Here is an 8,683-nt window from a genome sequence, read left to right as displayed (position 1 = left end):
CGTGCTGTCAAACCTACACTAGCAAGGAGATCGGGCTGAAACTATAGCTACAAGCTATCCAAGGATGGTACTATAGAATGTCACCTCAAGGTAGGCCTAGTGGCGTCATCTCTTGGTTAGGCCGGAAACTTATCAATCCACCCTCGTATAGGATCACTATGTATGTTACAAACCTTTCGTTTCGTGGGTTCATTTACAAAAAAACAATTAACGGGTTTTGAGATAACACAGTATCCAAAATTAGGCAACTATCCAAAATTAGGAGAACTCCCTGTACAATATTTGCTGTACTCTGATCAAGTTTGTGTAAGTAACTCAAAAATTGTTGTCGTGTCATGTGCTTCTTATCATTTTAATATAGACTTATTGAAAGTCGTAAATACATTTAGTACTTGTTAATACGTATCTAGTTGCTTGTTCAAAGCTTCTTGAGTTGAACATAGTGCTCTGATGTACAGAAGCATCAAAGTAATGATATGCATCAGTTTATAAAGTTATTTAACGTGGGTCGGAGGTGGAGAGATGGGCATTTTTAGGTTAAAAAAGATTAGGTCAGATTAGTTTCTTTTTTGATATTCGATTTTCCACATCTACCTCTTGCAACTCAAATTCACTTGCTTAAAGTGTACAAGGTATTCTAAACAAGTGATAACTTGCTTGCCAAGGAAGTCAAATTTGTTTTTAAGCGAATTAAGAATGATTTATGTTGGTACTGATGAGAACTAATTACGATCCAAATGTACTCATTTTCGGAAAACTATTACCTTTCATGCACTTTTTATATTCTTACTTTTTCGTTTTTCGGGGTTCCGTACTTCAACAATGGGAAACGAAACCTTCAAATTTAAACTGAGGAAAAGCTTAAAACTGACGACTTTAAAATTTTCAATTCAATTTGTAAATTTTTTAATCTACATCACTATAAAGTTTGGATACCATCTCACTCTGGCATCCGTGGAAACGACAAAGCAGACGAACTTGAAAAAAAAAGACGACATCGATTCCATATATCCTGAAGTATTTCCCCTAACCAAAGCCAGAGGATAGACAATAAATCAAGGACCATGTCACTGAGAAATGGAACAGCATAGGGCTAGAAAATCCCCCCCCCCAAAAAAATTGCAGCAGATTCGAAATGATGTCTTCGAAAGATTTTCAAATTCAAATTTCAGACGTAAAGAGGAGGTAATCATACAAAGGTTCCGAATAGGCCACTCTAATCTAACTCATGTACATTTACTTAAGAATAAATTCACTTAATATGTACAAAATGTAGTATTAACACATTCCTTTCAGTGAAACATATTGTCAACTACCTTCTGTCCTAGACTGAGTACACAAAAAAGGAAATATAGTCTTACTAGTTCATTTAGTGAGAAACTGAATAACCCAAATTTACGATACATAAAAGTGTACTAGATTTCCTTCAAGACAACATTGTACGACAGACTTTAAATGTTTGACTCATATAATAAATAATACCCTGCAATAATGTATAGTCGTTCATGACTTATAACAGTTACCTAATGCGACTTAAATGTATCTATAAGCACGCATTAAAGTGTACGATGAAGATAAACTTGAATATAACTGCAAATAGTTTTATTACATTACTTCAATCAACCAGTATTGTACGAGGTCTGCTCAAAAAGTATCGCGAATTTTGAATTTCCGCGGGTTCCGTTTTCCTTTCGATTTTCGATTTTTTTTGTGGCGTCATGTTGGTACTCATGTGTCTCACTTATACCGACAAGTTCGGTCATGTTGAATGTTCAGTTAATTCGTGTTTTAGCTCGTCTTCGATTTTTGCGTATTCCAAAAAATGGATCAAAGGATACGTATAAAATTTTGTGTGAAAAACAAGATTAAGTGCGCGGACGCATTCCGAATGTTGACTATGGCATATGGTGAAGCTACCTTGGACCGAAGCAACGTTTACCGGTGGTACAAAATGTTCTCAGAGAGCCGAGAAGATGTGAACGGCGAAGAGCGTGCCGGACGCCCGAGCATGTCAACAACAGACAACACTGATGGAGTGAAGAAAATAGTATTGGCCAATTGTCGAATCACTGTTAGAGAAGTTTCTGAGGACCTAAACATATTGATCAGCTCCTGCCATTGAATTTTTACCAATGATTTGGGTATGAGACGGGTCGTCGCGAAATTCGTACCAAAATTGCTCAATGTCGACCAAAGGAGCTGTTGGACTCTGTCATATCTGGTGGCGAAACATGGGCTTACGGTTATGGCGTGGAAACCAAATCTCAATTATTCCAATGGAAGTTGCCGTACGAGTCAAGACCAAAAAAAGCGCGTCAGGTTAGGACGAATGTGAAGGTTTTACTTACAGTTATCTTCGATTGCAGGAGCGTGGTGTATTATGAGTCCTTGCAACAGGGTAGAATGGTCAATAAGGATGAGCAATTTTCTCGAAGTAATCCACTAGAAACTCTTGGATTTGTCGATGAACAAAAGTTGGCTTTTGCACTATGATAACGTCACTGCTCACACATCGTTAACTGTGCGCGAATTTTTGACCACAAACAATACACTAATAATGCCGCAGCCACCTTACTCCCCAGATCTGCCCTCCTGTGAATTTTTCTTGTTCGGAAAACTGAAGAGGCCCATGAAAGGACGACCCTACGCTACGATTGAGGAGATAAAGACGGTATCGAAGAAGGAGGATCATAAAAAAGTAATTTTTGAAGTACTTCGAGGACTGAATAAAAACGTTGGCACAAGTGTATAATACCCGCTGGGGATTACTTTGAAGGGGACAAAATAAGTATTCATTCGCAATACTTTTTGAACAAACCTGGTATATTATTACGTTATTATGTTATCACATCAGAATATATAATAGCACTAAAACGGACATTCGCTCATTGTACTATTATTATAGAGGCTTTTAGTGATATGATGGGCACATTGTAATCAACAGTGTAAGACGGTTATTTAAGTACCTACAGATCGAACATTACTGGTGCAATAAAGCGCGAACTGCACATATGCATTAAACAAGACGGTTGGTCTTAATTATTCAATCATTAATTCCTGCTTTTAGACTCGTTTTAAAATTCCGAAAGCTTTCCAAGTGTATATAAACGTTTGATGTATCAAAGCGATTCGCAATGCAAACTAAGTTGGTAGAGAACGAATATTAGTCAAAATTGCTTTTTTCAACTAATTTATTATGTCTCTCATTTTCTAACTTGCTTTGTATGACCACCTGAATTGTTACGTTACTGGCAAACAAAGGAAAGCCCCTCCTGAATAATCCTTTGTCCATGAGTGATGCACCTTTACTGCGATAAAGAGAGGCACAAAAACTCAATTTTTCCACTTCGCCTGTGTCACGTTATACCTACATTTCTTTTTTGGTAGTAGGACAGAGCTGCCAAACCAAATGTCGGATAAAACTGTCTCTCCTGTGTAACTCCGGTCGCCAGGGGATTGGAGGAAAGCCGTCACCGCACCCGTGCCGTGCACTGCAGGTCACTCGTTGGAAACAGATTGCTGCCAGAAACAAATTCATTAACTCGATCTGTTTCCCTTTAGCTCTGTTGGGTTTCGGTAACATACTTATAACTGAAGCGCAAAAAATTAAACGTCAATCTTTACCTAATCTGAACAATCACAGAAAATGGAACGTTCGAAATGAATCATAAGCAATTAGAGCGAATGGAGAAAGTGATTATTTATGTTTTATTGGTAATTTATTCTATCGGATTACTAAAAAGACATTAACATGCATAAACAAGGCATTGCTCTTCAACATTATCCCATCATGCAAGAGGATTATAAGGTTTCTGAAGACGAAGACTGTCTGGATGCGTACCTACACTTCTCCATGTCTTAACCAAATTTTCCCATTCCTCGAATACTAGAGCAACCTACCTATACCTTTAACAATTTGCTAACAGTAATCGAAACTAGATCTACTTCTACCCCTCTTGACTCTTGGTTATGTTTCTAATATGTTTCTAACTTACCCTTCCAGTCTTAGTGTCGTACCAGCCTATCTCGTCTATTTCATGTTGACTTCCATAACACCCTTTGTTCTTCTACTCTTTCTAACAACTCCTCACTTCTGAATTTTTCTTTAAACATTATGAGAGTAAGGTGAAAAATTCTCGTCCTGATCATGAAAGACTGCGATTTTCAGTTCAAAATGATTTTATATTTCTACATAAACTCCTTTAACTTCAATACACTTTATCCAGCATTTTTCCAACATCAGTACTTCTTTCCGGAAGTGAGAGTCTGGAACGCTGTGAATATATTCATCTATGGCCCTTTCAAATTCTTCATTGGACGCGATGCACTCCCCAGAATCAAATTTCTTCAAGTCTGGGAACAGATAGAAGTCTGATGATGTCAAATCAGGATAATGAGGGGTTGGCCGAGTAAACCGTACCCCAAATCCTACTGTTTTATCATCGTTAATGCACTTTTGTGTGTCAGTGTGTTGTCTTAGTGAAAGATGACCCTTTTCTTATTCAATCCAGGCCTTTAATTGCGAATTTTGGCATCCTGCTGGTCAAGAAGGTTGGAGTAATGTTTGTCTGTAATTGTTCCTTCTTTTTCGATGTAATCAATTAACAGGATTCCTTTCGCATTTCAAATCACGCTGGCCATGACCTTTCTGACAGATGCGATCGACTTCACTTTCTCTGCCGCTGAACCACCGGCTTCCACGTTACCCTCGTATTTTTCACATTTTTCTCTAACATCACATCTCAAACGTTTTTTTTTTTCGCAGCGCCTTCCGTCTACGTTTCATACTCCTACAGAGTCGTATTCTACATAAACACCTTTACTAATTGTATTCATCAAATTACATTGTATCATCTTATTTTTATATTAGTTCTAACCTTACAAACCAATACTCTGCTATTCCACTAAAAAGCATCAACGCATGCAATGTTGGGGGTATTGATGATGATGATTTCTCAATATCACCATTGTAATGTATAATTCAATTCTTTCTATTGTAAATATTTCCTATTGTTATTATGTAAATATCCTTTCAAAGGTATCTTCTTAAAACCTTTTGTATCTGTACCTTTCTATTATGCTCTCTACAAATTACTTTATTACTTGTAGGTACTTTTCACTAATCCTTTAACATTTTAATTTCCGTTACTAACTGCATGAGGTGTATAATTCTTGTTGCTTCTTAATTGCATTTTAATATTGGGTTTCTTGGTACATTGGGGCGAAACCTGTTTCATAATATTTCATCTAATCACACTTTCCAAGTTTTATTCTCTTCTGATTTGATCCCTACTTTAGTTAATATACTTTTAGCTCCACCGTTTTAATTGTTAAAATTTATTTTCAAAACTGCTAACACTTCCGATCTGTTGTTCAATTATTCCACTTCTTTCTTCGGCTATTGTTAATTAAAGTTGTTACGTTTTCATTGTGATTCTTTTGGTTACTTTATTTTTACAGAGTGAGTTGAGTCACCAACAATGGCCTGGCTATGGATTATACCTATAGGTACGTATAAGCTGGATAATGAGATAGGAATTATTGAAATGTTTTCAAGAAAGCATGAAGAAAATTTGTATACAATGAGAATGTCTCAGTGCAAGATGTGTCTTTATGATAATTTGCGAATCTGCCATCAACCTGTGCTGGCTTAAAAATGCTATTGTTAAACAAAATGCGAAACCTAAAAATGTCTTTACCAACTTGCAAATATTTTATGTAACTCTAGGTGCCAATAATGAACAACAAAAAACGGTAATTTGCCACATTCAAACAAGAAAGTGACTTTAAAACATTTCAAAAAAATATGAATAAACCGATGTTCTAAATCTACGCTTTTAATGTAATTTATTGCTCTCTAAAAGTAACTGACCAGCATTGGTTTCAGCAGGTTAAATGTAAAAACGTTGGGAACTTTTTGGACTTCAGCAGTAAAACCCGGATACCTCTAAAATTAACCGGTTAAACTGAAGTTTATCGCTAATTCTTGTTTTATAGTAGCATACATACCTACTGGGATCTGTCAAATGAGACAAACCTAAGCAACATGGTGCTTTAAGGGGACAATTTTTTATTAAAAGTATTGAAAGAAACTGATAATAATTTTACGAAATCATTTATTAATTTCATGTAAATTTTCAATATATGCATAAAACACTTCTCTCAATATAGCAACTATATGTGTGGAAACGTTCAAACTTACTTGAAAATTCGGAAAGCGTCGAAATGATTTTTAATTAAAACTTTTTCGTAGTAGTTTGCTGAGAATTGCTCATATGACCATAACTTGCGCTGGCTGCATCAAAAACTTTATTCACTTGAATGATTTAAGCATAGGAGCTCATAAAAAGGAACTTCCGACATAACGTGCTGCTTATGTCGTTTTCTAGTTTTATTTCAGGCTTTAGAAATATTCGAAAATAATGTGAGATTTCGTTTAAAAGGGGGAATGAGTACTGGAATAAGTACATGTGCTACCAGCAGGTTTTGTTTTAAGGAGTAACCTGTTAATAAAAAACTTATTTTAGGTCATTCTGTAGGAGCATATTCTTTTGTTTTGCGTGCTGCTATTGTTACACATGGAGTGTAGTTTTGTTATTGGACAAAAATTGGACTGGATTTTTAAAGTTGTTCAAGCCGTGGAGGATTTCTCTTTCCACAACCGCTGTCACGAAAGGAATTCTCTCTATTCAAAACTGTCAACTTCTGGTTTGTTATGCTTACTAATTTACATCCAGAAAACAGCATCTCAGACGTTTTGTGATTTGTATCACAAATTGAGCCAATCTAGTTTACTGAAACTGGAACTTCTACAAGAATCCAACTATCTTCTAAATCTGTAGATGAAAGTTTTATTAGGTTTTTTCTTTAAGGTCAAAAACTACGATCCCATGATGTATAAGATTAAAATGATATTACAGTAGAATCGCGATTGTGATATTTGAAGGAAACAACAGCTGCTGACCTGTTCAAAATGTGTACCTTAACGAAACCTATACTTAGTGTGTAATAAATAAAAACTATTCGTAGAATAATTAATCAATTAAATAAACACCCACGCAAATGTAAAACCCCACTATACGCTCATAAAACAATGACCGTCACAAATACTAAAAAGAGTAATGTAATACTATTATTGTATTTCGCCACTTATCTGAATTAATGTACACTGAATATACACACTGTCATGTAATAAAACACTATTTTGAATCCTCACTATAAGGTCGGCAGGCCTAAGACTGGTTGGACACGCTCCTCCACTCTTTCTTACCCTAGCTAAAATTTTCCTAAAACAAGAACGTCCCACATACTTAACTATTTCCGATCAGTACCCTAAAGTAGGTCTACCTCTCCTCCCCTTAACTCCTGTTTCTGTTTCTAATATGTCTCTGAATGGCCCATGTCTGAGAAAGTGTTCTACCAACCTATTTCGCTTATTTCTTTTAACTTCCATTAGAGTCCTCCGTTGTCCTATTCTTTCTAATATTTCTTCATTTCTAACCTTCTCTGTCCACGGTATCCTCATCATTCGCCTGTAACACGACATTTCGAACACTTCTAACCTTTTCTTTTCCGCCGAGTCCACTGTCCATGTTCCGCACTCGTACAGCGCCGCGCTCCAAATATCCACTTATAAGAATCTTTTTCGAATTATTAAATTAATAGTTCACGAGCATAGAAGTGACTTTGTGGAAGGTGATTCGACCTTGCGCTATTCTTTTCTTTACATCCCTACTACTCCTTCTGTCTTGACATATCTAACTTTCTAGATACCTAAAATCAGTCACTTCTTCTAATTTTTCGTGTCCCATCTTTATATTCGCTCTTTCCCTACTTTTTCTTCTCTTTCAAACCAGTATTTTTATTTTACTTTTATTTATTTTCATACAATACTCTTTTGTCAACACCGTTTCCATTATATTTAAAGTTATCTCTAACTCAGCCTTGCCAGATGCTAATACTGCCATATATCATCTGCAAATCTTTTACCGCTGTATATATATCCCTACTGTCTTTAATGGCCTTGAATAGGTACTCACCAAAATTTTTCAACTATTTGCTTTTTATTTAACACCAATACTAATTTAATTCACCACTATCCTATATCGCACAGATCCAGAATGTTACATCTAGGAAATCTGGTATCTTTTGTTACCGTGTATGCTAGATTGATTACACATAACAATAGGATGAGTAGCCTACATGGGACAACACAATGATTAAGTGTATAAACCTTACATTACTTTTATGTAGAAATTGTTGAAGATCTGCTGTCAAGCACTCAACAACAGACTGCACTGCATTGCGAAAGGTCTAAAAACTACAACCAGGATTCTGGCAGCTAAAAACGTTCATTTCTGCTCCAAACTGCAGAGACGACAAAAATCGAAAATAAAAAGGGCAATTTCTTTGTTTTTTTACTTTGTTTTTAATTATTTTCCATGCTAAAAATGGTAAAAAGAAAATTAAATAAAACATTTCTATGAAAACTCCAATTTTCTAAAAAAGTACTCATGAAAATCTCAAAAATTGCTTCGATTTTGAGTTATTTGGAGAAAACCGAAAGGGGTGCTCATAAAAGGGATACCTTGTGATTTTATCAACTTTAGAGGTACCATATACAACCGAAAAATCCTTATAACGCAATTGTTCCATACTGAAATCATTATTCAGTATTAGCCTA

Source organism: Agrilus planipennis, unplaced genomic scaffold, assembly GCF_000699045.2.
Source record: "Agrilus planipennis isolate EAB-ADULT unplaced genomic scaffold, Apla_2.0 scaffold45, whole genome shotgun sequence".
NCBI classification, from domain to species: domain Eukaryota; kingdom Metazoa; phylum Arthropoda; class Insecta; order Coleoptera; family Buprestidae; genus Agrilus; species Agrilus planipennis.
The sequence above is the reverse complement of the archived record's forward strand: the minus strand, read 5'-3'. Positions refer to the sequence as shown.